Source organism: Strix aluco, chromosome 5, assembly GCF_031877795.1.
Source record: "Strix aluco isolate bStrAlu1 chromosome 5, bStrAlu1.hap1, whole genome shotgun sequence".
NCBI classification, from domain to species: domain Eukaryota; kingdom Metazoa; phylum Chordata; class Aves; order Strigiformes; family Strigidae; genus Strix; species Strix aluco.
In genome coordinates, this window is record NC_133935.1 from 47047749 (window position 1) to 47059877 (window position 12129).

A 12129-nucleotide genomic window follows, 5' to 3' on the forward strand; every position below is an offset into this window, starting at 1 on the left:
TTCAGAGTATTATTACTTTATAAGTATATCACATAATGCTTTCACTGGTGGAATAAGATTCTTAACCTAGCGCTTAAAAAAATATGGTTGGGTTTTTTTTAGAAATTTACTTATTTTTTGAGACAGTCTGTCAGTCTATGTGTCAGGACCTGGAGAACACTGGGAGGGCTGCATGTCCCCATACAGCAGGTGGGGCTGCCTGTGGGCCAAGGAGCCCAGGGCAGTCTCAGGCTGGAACCCAAGCCCTGCGCCCAGCCCAGGCCCCAGTAAGCCCAATGGGGCTCCCTGGATGGACACCACCCCTGCCTTGTGGGACAACCCCACTCCTGTTGCTCCCTGACATTGCCTGCTCATGGCCTGGATGAGCAAACGGTCTGCTGGATCAAGCACTGGCTGGACGGACGGGCCCAGAGAGTGGTGGTCAATGGAGCTAAATCCAGCTGGTGGCCGGTCACAAGTGGTGTTCCTCAGGGCTCGGTTTTGGGACTATTTCTGTTTAACATCTTTATTGATGATCTTGATAAGGACATAGAGTGTATCATCAATAAATTTGTAGATGACACCAAGTTAAGCAGGAGTGTCGATCTGCATGAGGATAGGGAGGATCTACAGAGAGACTTGGATAGATTGGATTGATGGGCAAACGTTAATAGGATGAGCTTCAACGAGGCCCAGTGCCAGGTCCTGCACTTGGGCCACAACAACCCCATGCATCGCTACAGGCTTGGGGAGGTGTGGCTGGAGAGCTGTCTGGAAGAGAAGGATCTGGGGGTTCTAATTGACAAGCAGCTGAACATGAGCCAGCAGTGTGCCCAGGTGGCCAAGAAAGCCAAGGGCATCCTGGCTTGTATTAGAAATAGTGTGACCAGCAGAAGTAGGGAGGTGATAGTTCCCCTGTACTCTGCACTGGTGAGGCCACACCTGGAGTATTGTGTCCAGTTTTGGGCACCTCAATACAAGAGAGATATCGAGGTGCTGGAGCGAGTGCAGAGGAGGGCAATGAAGCTGGTGAAGGGCCTGGAGAATAAATCCTATGAGGAGCGATTGAAGGAGCTGGGACTGTTTAGCTTGAGGAAGAGAAGGCTGAGGGGAGACCTCATCACTCTCTACAACTACCTGAAAGGACATTGTAGAGAGGTTGGTGCTGGTCTCTTCTCACAGGTAATTAACGATAGAACAAGAGGGAATGGCTTTAAGCTGCAACAGGGGAGGTTTAGACGGGACATTAGGAAAAAATTTTTCACAGAAAGAGTGGTCAGACAGTGGAATAGGTTGCCCAGGGAGGTGGTGGAGTCACCATCCCTGGATGTGTTTAAGGGTCGTTTGGATGTGATGTTGGGGGATATGATGTAGGGGAGAACTTTGCAAAGTAGGGGTGATGGTTGGACTCGATGATCCCAAGGGTCTTTTCCAACCTGAATGACTCTGTGATTCTGTGACATGATATTGCAGGAGAAATGGACATGCGGACAATCAGTGTGATTAAGCAATGCCAGTTTTATTGTGGTGAAACAAGCCTTTTATAATGCTGGTGAAAATCACATGATACAATCGCATGGTATAATTCTTTCTGATTGGACAGTTAGCTTTGCACATGCTCCTTAAGCTTTCTTCTGATTGGATGAAGACTGCCACATCAACATTGTACAAACGTTCCTTCTCCGCCCACACCCACACCCTGGAGTTGTTTAACTTCCTGTGTTCTTCTTCATTCTTTCCGGGTTATGTCCTTGCCGACACTGAGGCTTTACCAGTCTTGCTCATATGCAGGATTGCTCACACGCTGATTTCCTCGCAGGAAATCCTTCCAAATCCCCACAGATCCCTCTTTTTTGTTTTTGAGCAATCCAAACTCCTTGCAAGCTTTTCTGCAGCGATTGTCTAATACAAGAAATTAAGCATGGCAAAATAATAGCAAGCACAATAATCACAATAATTACAATGATTGCTCCTTTTTAACAATTCTTTGCTCGTAATAAGTTGACCTTTCCAAAAGGTTGTGGTGTTGGTGCCGGGCTGGGTAGTTTGAGCAATGTCATTGGCCTGTGAAAATTTCATTTTTGCCCAACTATCGTCTGACACAAACCCAATGAATTCTTGCGGGTCAAAGTAAGGGATTCTCAATAAACATGTTCTGAATGGGTCCGACGGAGCAGCCATTGAAAGGCAGAAGGATTCTTGACCTGTCTCATTAGCTATAGTTACCCATATATTTGGTCGGGGAAGCACTACTTTTGCTGGATGAGCATTAATCACTGTTAGAACCATTACAAGGCTTAAAATCACAAACTTGATCTCATTTCCAAGGCGGCACCCAGCAAAATGGAGCCCATCTAGTGCCGGTATCTGTAATAACACAGGCATAGCCTCGACGCGTCATTTTTAGTTCACCAGGTCCTTTCCACTCTCTTATAGCAACATCTTTGTACTGAGCAAAAGCACTATCTCCACACTGGCTTATACCGGATTTCAGACCCAGACTATGAATTTAACACATACACCGCTTTTCCAATATCCCGCTTTTGCAAGTCATTCTGCAACAGCCAGGACCTCTCCCCCTTTTTGTTTTTGCAAAAGCGCTTTTAAAGTTTTGATGTGGTCTCTCCACTGTGGCTTGCCCCATGGGGGAATATGGTATACCTATGATGTAACGTATACCCCAGAGTTGACAAAAAAAAGGACCAAATTTTTGAGAGGTATAGGCTGGTCTATTATTAGTTTCACGGGTCAATGGAACTAATTTCCCATATTCCTTGGCGCATTCCGCCCTACCGCGATGGTAACTTCTCACAGCTTAGTACTTTTTCACAGTTCAGTGTTGCAGCTGTCCGCTGTTTTTGCCTGCTACCTTGGCACAACTCAGCAGTTTCTTATCTATCTTCCAAGGCCTGTTCTTCATCAAAGCCTAGCTGTTCCTCAGAGGCTGTGTAAGGCTGACAGGCCAATGCCTCCCACAGTTGCACCTGAAAGACTTATTTCGAGACTTTATCAATTAAGGGTTAGACAAGCTTCAAAACACAGCATACTTAAAAACGTTTCACAGAATGCTAGAAACAATACAGCAGTTACAGTTACTAGAGTAAGCTAATTTCAGTACCCATAACTAAGGGATATGACTAAATACTACAAAAGTAAACAGTAAGGAAAATACGAAATAGCACACTCACTTAATGGGGTACTAACATTCAGGTCCGCAACTGCTGGGGAACCCTGGATGCAGCCAGAATTTAGAGTACCCTTCCTCGCAAACCGGAAACCCTACGTGATGCGTCCATCCGTAGGTGAGGCATCCAACATCGCTGCAAGCAGGTCCAGCCTCCAAATCAACAGGCCAAAATAACTGGCAATTTTCTTTGAGCGGAAACATCTGATTTCATCCTCCTGTTGGGTTCTACCCAGAGCCTGGTCACCACTCAGGGGGGAAAACCAAGGGAGTTTCTAATAAGGTTAAACACTTAAGATCTTAATTCTTAATATTGCTAAACAAAGAAAGTTGAACACACAATCTTATAGCATTTCATCCTTATTAATAACTACATTTTGTCTAAGCTACATCATCTTTCCCTAGTGACTAATAGGCTTATATATTTCATTAAGGAGTTACAATTACTGTTAACATTTTCTCTTGAAAGAGTTGACAACTGTGGTGTGATTAAGGACTGAGATAGTGTATTTTGTCCTATTGCAGTAGCAAGCATTACCCATATATTCTGCTTAAATGATCAGTTGAAGAGATCGCGAACTGTTGGCACAGGGGCATCCATAGCACCCACAGCTGGCTCTTGAGTGTCTACCAAAAGCTGCCTCTCACGCCTCAGGTGTAGTTGCACACAGCTTGCTGGTAATCACCTGTGGGGACTGTGACCTGTGAAAACACAAGCATAACCTCTTCCCTGGGTTATTAAAGGATATGGTCCTTCACAGTTAGCACTTTCCAGATTTTTTGCCAACACTTGAGCCTTATGACACTTGAAACACTTAGTCTGAACAAACAGGCAGCACCGATGATCCAGCGGGCACTTGGGCACTCTGTCAGAGAACTCCACACTCCGCAGCTGCAGCTGGGCTGCGTCTCACACACGGAAAACAATCACACAAAGAGGCCTCTTACACTTATCACTCACACAACATAAGATGACAAACACTACAAACATCAAAACACCATAAAGAATATATAAAGCCATTGCTAGTTGATTATGTGGTGAGTCCAGAAAATTCCCCCTTCTTTGTTTTTAAATCAAGGCCTTTAGTGTACTGACCATCAGAAAGGTTTAAAGTTAGTCCTTTTAGAATGGACAAGGGACTCTGCATCCCAGTGTCAGTACCTTCTGTAAAAACTGTCGCTTTTGGTGTTCGGGGGAGGCGGGATGGATGATCGCGCGGTGCCAGATGGCCGTAGGCAGTTGCTCCGTGGCGGGGGGGCTCGGGGAGGCCCGGGGCTGCTGCCGCCAACTCCGCGCTTTAAGAGCGTCCGAAACCAACTTCCAAGTGATCACTGATAGCCGTGGTTTCTGCACTATTTAAGTAACCTTTGTACAGAAGTTTCATTATAAGTTATCCCTCTCTTAGAGAGTATATGCAGCAGGAGTCTGACCATTCCATCTCCTCTGCGGACTTGTTCTGTCCCATGCTCTTATCTGTGTCCCGCCCACTACTGGAGTCCTTTGACTCTTTCGGTTTCTCCTCAGTCCCTTTCTGGTTGGCATCAGATATATTTCCGCTGTTTCCAGCCCCTGATTGCATAGTTTTGGACCTAGCCCCTGTTGCTCACCGTGGTCCCTGTGGCACAATCGATAAGGCAAACGGATTTTTCGGCTGACCCAGCGTGGTGGGAGCCACAAGCAGCGTAGAGCACCCCCCACCCTTGTCCCTCTGGGGCGAGGGGACTGGACCATCCGTCTGGCCATGGCTGGGGCAGTGCGGTAGTGGCGGCGGCAGTGGCATGGCTGATATATCAAAGTTAGAAGCTGCTCCAAGAGCTGCAGAGGCAGAAGCCGCAGCCGCACGCTCACTACTCATCTCTGGTGTGTCTCTCGGATTAATTTCCATAGCGTGGTGTAACTGCTCACTTCTTTTGCCGACTTTCCTCCATCACTAACCAAGTCCCATAGCTGTTTCCCTATGGCTTCCCAGGTAGCTGCTTGAAATGCAAGCCCTGCACTGGGGATAAGTCCTTTCTCTCAGCTCCACTTTAATAAGCCTTCTAAGGTGGACTTGTCATATTTTGTCCCTCTCACGGAGAGGATATGTTGGAGGAGTTTCACCACTGCTTGAGTAAGCGTGGACCCCATTCCTCCCAGGCCGCCGCCTCTTGCGGATCTCTAGCCACCTCTCGTGGCTCCCTGGCCGCCACCTCTCGCGGTGCCTTAGCCACCTCTCACGGCGCCTTAGCCACCTCTCACGGCTAGCCGCCTCTCGTGGCTCCTTAAAGTTACAGCACGCTGATTCTCACCTTCAGACACCAGGGCAGTGTCTGGAACAGTTTCGACCGGCTTTCCACCCATGATTGCACATCACTGAGTCCTCATCAGACTTGTTCTAATCTGTGGGTCCCTGTATCGGGCACCATAAGCGGGAGAAATGGACATGCAGACAATCAGTGTGATTAAGCAATGCCAGTTTTATTGTGGTGAAACAAGCCTTTCATAATGCTGGTGAAAATCACATGATACAATCACATGGTATAATTCTTTCTGATTGGACAGTTAGCTTTGCACATGCTCCTTAAGCTTTCTTCTGATTGGATGAAGACTGCCACATCAACATTGTACAAATGTTCCTTCTCTGCCCACACCCACACCCTGGAGTTGTTTAACTTCCTGTGTTCTTCTTCATTCTTTCCGGGTTATGTCCTTGCCGACACTGAGGCTTTACCAGTCTTGCTCATATGCAGGATTGCTCACACGCCGATTTCCTCACAGCAAATCCTTCCGAATCCCCACATGATATTGCACTGCTTCCCACTATAACTGATGTTGGATGGAAAAATTACTTAGATCTTCTTGCACTACAGAAAGTTAAGCTCTGACAAAGTACCATCTGGCAAGAATTTATGTTCTTCCATAGGATAAATCTCACCTTTAAACACAAAGCTACTATAATAATTTCCATGGAAGTTATCTCAACATATAATGGTCCCCAGATGCTCTGACAACTTCTCTAAGAAACACAGATGAAACCAGGAACAATACTGATTTGCAATATAGAATTTCTAGATATTGAACTAGAAAAAGAATGAGAAGTGAAAAATCACTTTACATAATCAGTGAGAGGTTTAACAACAGAGTTTAAAAAGAATTGTATATAGAAGAGATGTGTGCATCACTGTCAGGCAAACACACAGGTTGCTGAAACTGAGTAGACAAAGTTTTAATATTCACTGGCTTCCTAAGCACCTTCCCAATACAGACTTGTCTTCTTCAGGCTTGGACAACCCAGTGCCCAGAAAGCCTTACAGCACCAAGAGCTCTGTCTCCTGAGGAACTCCCACAGCTTCTGCTAATGTGGAACTGAAACAGTGAAGTGCTAAGGCTTGGACAACAGGCCCAAGCCAGAGTTGACCTATAGATGAATCCTGTATATTTTATAACTGATAATCATTGTGCTAGTAGGTATTGTACTAAGTTATAACAGCCTACTTATGCTGGTGTCAAAAGTGCTAAAGCATTGAAATACTGCAGCCTGAACAACAGGCCCCGAGCTGGAGCTGCTAACTTAGGATGTAGTCATTAGTGAAATATGTAAACTCGCTAGTGAAAGACAAAATATAATCAGTAGAGGGGAGAGAATGTATCCCACTTTCCTTTCACAACCTCATTCAAGGCTGAGAACCTAAGTATTTGGCCTTGTTAGAAACTCCCTTGGTTCCCCCCCGAGCCCTGGCCAAGCTTTGGGTGGAATCCAACAGGAGAATGAAACCAGAAACTTTCTGCTCAAAACAAAGGTGCCAGCTATTCTGGCTTGTCCATCTCTGGTATATAAGGCTGGGCCCGTTCACAGCGACTTTGGATGCCTCACCTACGGGTGGACGCACCACGTAGGATTTCCCACTTGCTGGGACTGGCTCTCCAAATCCTCGCTGTAACCGGGGCTCCCCAGCGACTGCGGATCTGGATGATGATGATTATATATGCAAGTGGTGATGTATTTCTCTTAATTACCATTCTCTCCCTCTCCCGTGTAGTAATGATTTGATGCATTACTCTGTTTGTTGCTTTAAGTGCACTATTCTGCTTCTTCTTACTGCATGTTCTCTGTATTATGCTGTTACATTACTTGGTTATCACTAGTAAAGTACGCCTACTCTTTTCACTCTGGTGTCCGAGTTTAATTGTTATCCTTAATCAGCAAAACAAACAGGAATTTAACAGTCCAAAAGAAAAATATTAGTCTGGACTCAAACAAATCAAATATTACACAATTCATTTATATCAGATAGAACTTCCACTGCAAACTATGACCCACAAGTATAAGGACTCTCATACTTGATCTTCATGGAGACTGTGGTCAAGTCCTCCCAAAAAGTGAAACCCATAAGATGTCAAAGATAACCTCCTAATGTTAACAGATATAAGCACCTCTTCTGTGAATACCTTCTGTAGGGAGATGCTATCAATATTTTGCTTTTTCTTTGCAGGTGATTGCCCTTCTTTGACATGATGGATGCAGTTGCCATCTTGGTTTTGGTCCAATTTTCTAGCTCCCACATTACTGTATTGAAATTGTGTTCAAAAATGTGACCCTAACTGTCCTAGATAGCTTTTAGTTGCTGAGGGGAAAAGGAGTGTGCTGAGTTTGTGTATGGTGGGGTTTTGTAGCAGGGGAGCAGGCTACAGTGGTGGCTCCTGTGAGAAGCTTATCAAAGCTCCTGCAGCTCCAAGTCAGACTCACCTCTGGCCAAGGCCGAACCAATTAGCAACAGTGGCTGTGTCTCTGTGATAACGTATTTAAGAAGGGGAACCTGAGAGGAGGAAGGGTTGTGAGAGATATACCTGTGTAAACACTGATGTCAGTGGAAGAAAGGAGGAGGGGGTAGGGAGGTGAACGAAGACAGAGACTTCCCTGCAGCTTGTGGGGAGAGGGCAAGATGTCCCCCTGCAGCCCATGGAGGTCCATGGTGGAGCAGATGCTGACCTGCAGCCTATGGAGGACCCAGAACAGGCAGCTGTGCCTGAAGAAGGCCAGGACTCTGCAGGAAGCCCCTGCTGGAGCAGTCTGTTTCTGGGAGGACTGCAGCCCGTGGAAGGGACCCATGCTGAAGCAGATCATGAAGACCTGCAGCCCTGTGGGAAGGACTCATGCTGGAGAAATTCATGGAGGACTGTCTCCTGTGAGAGACATCCCATGCTGAAGCAGAGGAAGAGTGTGAGGAGTCCTCCACCTGAGGGAGAAGAAGCGGCAGAAACAATGGGAGATTAACTGACCACAACCTCCATCCCCTTCCCCCCTGTGCCACTGGGGGAGAGGAGGTAGAGAAATTGGGAGAAAAGCTAATCCCAGGATGAGGGGATGGGTGGGGAGAAGGTGTTTTTAAGATGTTGTATGCCTCAGTCCTACTCTGTTTGATTGATAAATTAAGTGGTGGTGGTGGTGGTGTTTAAATTAAATTGATGTTCTTTTTCTTCCCCAATGGAATCTGTCTTTTGCTAGTGACCATAACTGGTGAATCATCCCTCCCAGTCCTTGTCTTGATTCCCGAGCCTTTTGTTGCATTTACTAGTCCCCAAATCTGAGAGAGAAGGAGTGAGCGAGCACTGTGTGGTGCTCAGTTGTCCTCTGGGCTTAAATCACAACAGAGAGTTTTATTGTTGTTGCTGTTTTTAAGATCTACTTAAATGTAATCATGAAAGTGGCAAAATTTACAGACTGTGATTCCCATGCTTCATGCAAGAACAGGTGAGTCACACTATATAGGTAATTTAGGTCTCTGATAGTGTTTAATACCTTCTCCCTAAAATGAAGTGCCAACAGAATCATCAAGATACATGTTAGTGGCAATAAATCATTGTATGCAGTCACTGTGCCACACAGAAAATGTTGGTAAAACATTTTATACGTGGTTTAAAAAACCATGGGATCAAGAATGTCCTCAGACAATATGTTAAGTTTTTAAATGAGATAGAATCATAGAATCATAAAATGGTTTGGATTGGAAGGGGCCTTAAAGACCATCTAGTTCCAACCTCCCTGCCATGGGCAGGGACACCTTCCACTAGATCAAGTTGCTCAAAGCCCCGTCCAACCTGGCCTTGGACACTTCCAGGGAGCGGGCATCCACAACTTCTCCGGGCAATGTATACCAGTGCCTCACCACCCTCACAGCAAAGAATTTCTTCCTTATATCTAATCTAAATCTACTGTCTTTTGGTTTAAAACCGTTACCTATCACTACACTCCCTGATGAAGAGTCCCTCCCCCATCTTTCCTGTAGGCCCCCTTTAAGTACTGGAAAACTGCTATAAGGTCTCCCAGGAGCCTTATCTTTGCCAGACTGAACCACCCCAACTCTCTCAGCCTGTCCACATAAGGGAGGTGCTCCAGACCCCCGATCATCTTCGTGGCCCTCCTCTGGAGCTGCTCGAGCAGGTCTATGTCCTACTTATACTGGGGGCCCCAGAGCTGGACACAGTACTCCAGGTGGGTTCTCACGAGAGAGGAGTAGAGGAGGAGAATCACCTCCCTTGACCTACTGGCCACTGTTCTCTTGATGCAGCCCAGGATACAGTTGGCTTTCTTGGCTACGAGCACACACTGCTGGCTCATAGTCAGTTTTCCATCCACTAATACCCCCAAGTCCTTCTCTGCAGGTCTGCTCTCAATCTACTCATTGCCCAGCCTGTATTTGTTCATGAGATTGCCTCATGACCAGGTGCTCCATCTGTCAAATCCATGTCTCTCCAATTTAGAGACAGGGATGTCGTGCGGGACAGTGTCAAATGCTTTAAACAACTCCAGGTAGATGATGTCAGTTGCCCTTCCCTTATCTACCAACGCTGTAACCCCATCATAGAAGGCCACCAAATTTGTCAGGCACAATTTGCCCTCAGTGAAGCCATATTGGCTGTCACCAATCACATCCTTATTTTCCATGTGCCCTAGCATAGTTTCCAGGAGGATCCACTCCATGATCTTGCCAGGCACAGAGGGGAGACTGACTGGCCTGTAGTTCCCTCGGTCCTCTTTAGTTCCCTTTTTAGAAATGGAGTTTATGTTTCTCCTTTTCCAGTCAGCGGGAACTTCACCAGACTGCCATGACTTCTCAAATATGATGGGGAGTGGCTTAGCTACTTCATCTGCCTGTTCCCTCAGGACCCGTGGATGCATCTCATCAGGTCCCATGGACCTGTGCACCTTCAGGTTCTTTAGATGGTCTCAAACGTGATCTTCTCCTACAGTGGACAGTTCTCCCATCTTCCAGTCCCTGCCTTTGCCTTCTGCATCTTGGGCAGTATGACTGGAGCCCTTGCCAGTGAAGACAGAGGCAAAAAATATATGCTGCCAATGTTACACTTTTAGTTAAGATCAGAATGGTTATTTCTCTTCCAAGTAGAATGCATGAATTTGTAATGTTGCATCACAGATTGACTTCTAAAATTTATGATTTATATCTTCTAAGCTTGATTTTTAACTAGCCTGGCTATGATCAGTGAGAGGATAGACATAGTCAGACAAATCTGGTTTTTGTTTATAAATGACCTACCAATAAAATCTACCCCTCCTTTCATATATGAAACACCCATCCTCACAATGCTTTTAATTATGATGCACATTTGCACTGCTCCAATGGTTGGGTGGTACTGCACTAATATGTGCTCAAGATCTAGGACAATACACTTTCTTACCTGTTTTAGCTGGCTTGTAAACTGAGGTAAAATTCTATTACTTTCATCAAGAGTTGTTCCATATAGTGGAAGGATCACATAGCTTCAATGGATTGAAATATGTATATTTCAATGGTACAATGCTTCTGACTGGCAAAGGCTTGAAAAGTTTAATTGATGTTCACATGTTGCATTGGTAATGTTGCTATCTGGTAAGTAATAGGAAAAGATAGAAGCATTGGTTATTCAATGCAGTTAATACCTACACATACCTAAATAAGCAGCTGATTTAAGAAGCTATTATAGATGGAAACAAAATGCTGAAAAAGTATAGACTGATAGATGCAAATACAAACAAACAGGAACATAAGAGTCATGAACAGTGGAGTAAAAGAACATATTTGTATAGACAGGTTGATATATATGTGCATGAACACACTTTCATACATATACACAAACACTGCTTTGAGTGGGAAAATTCAGAATACAGTAGAGGCCTACTCATTTATATATCCTGCAACTTTATACTTATGTAAGTTTATGTATATTTATATACAGTAGAATCAGTGGTCAGAAAAAGACTGGAGATACAAGCTTACCTTGCCAGTTCTCAACCCCTAATTATCTTGTACAAAGAAATCTCTTTTGTTGGATGAATACTTGTAGCATATTGAACTGTTGCTCAACATACAATCAAACCAGACACTTGTAAACTTAATTATGAGTGACAACCCAAGCCAGAACTTCAGTGCTGGATTACTTCATTCCTTCATCTGTGTACCCTCAGGGATTACAATTCTAATGCCTCTGTCACGGAGGAAATTACATGATTAAACTAGCTTTCATAGGGAAATCAATTACTTCTCAAATTTTTAAGTTTATTTTTACATGCCAGAGACATCTTCAGGACTTCATATTGAAACGACACATCTACAACATTATTTAATATCACTTTCATTTTTCATTTTCTTAGAAAATGTGTTTTTACTTTTCTATTCTTGCCCCTCCATAATATGCCCAAAACAGGCACCTGGGCATTTTTACATTACAGTTTAATGTCTCTGATAAGGCTGACTTTATACTTACATTATCAATCTGTCCTTATGCAGATAACAATTATTTCTGTTTCAGAAATGTCATATCCACCTGTGTACCCTACCACTCATTTTACATATTATTCTTTCAGTCATGCTATCTTGCATGTGTGTGCACACATATATATATATGTGTGTCTGTGTTTAGGTATATAGAGGTATGTAATAAAACTTAATTGCTTGCCTGGTCAGACTTTCTTATGCAGTTCCAATTT

General features: G+C 44.6%; 1 long non-coding RNA gene across 1 annotated transcript in view; it reads left to right on the forward strand.

Annotated features, from left to right (window-relative positions):
* Window positions 1–7822, forward strand: part of LOC141923878 (uncharacterized) — a 47794-nt gene extending 39972 nt beyond the window's left edge. The window contains exon 3 of the long non-coding RNA XR_012623422.1: window positions 7637–7822. This is a non-coding gene — a long non-coding RNA (uncharacterized LOC141923878). The remainder of the gene's footprint in view (window positions 1–7636) is intronic.
* Window positions 7823–12129: the final 4307 nt, after the last annotated feature.